A 326-nucleotide genomic window follows, 5' to 3' on the forward strand; every position below is an offset into this window, starting at 1 on the left:
GTTGCCGCTTCACCAGAAGAGCACAGAAGTCGATTCCGCTGCGACCGCGTTTCCTCTTGTTGTTCGTGACGGTGGTGAAGCCATCGGTCAAGAGCAGCATTGGCGGAGTCTTTGTCTTCGGACTTCCAGGGGGAGAAATCTTGCCAGCCGAGTCGTTAAAGGTTGAAATCGATAGTGCATCGTCCCGGTTGCTTGGACGCTTCGCAAGTTGGTTGGCAGCAGTGTGCTGACCATGCTGAGCTCCACTCAGGAGCTGACTTCCCCGTTCCTTGGCTTCCTCGACAGCCTTCTGGAGCGAGGTTTGCTTCGGCGGAACTTTCGTAGCT

This window comes from Plasmopara halstedii (genome assembly GCF_900000015.1).
Source record: "Plasmopara halstedii genome assembly, contig: Scaffold_2881, whole genome shotgun sequence".
NCBI classification, from domain to species: Eukaryota; Oomycota; class Peronosporomycetes; order Peronosporales; family Peronosporaceae; genus Plasmopara; species Plasmopara halstedii.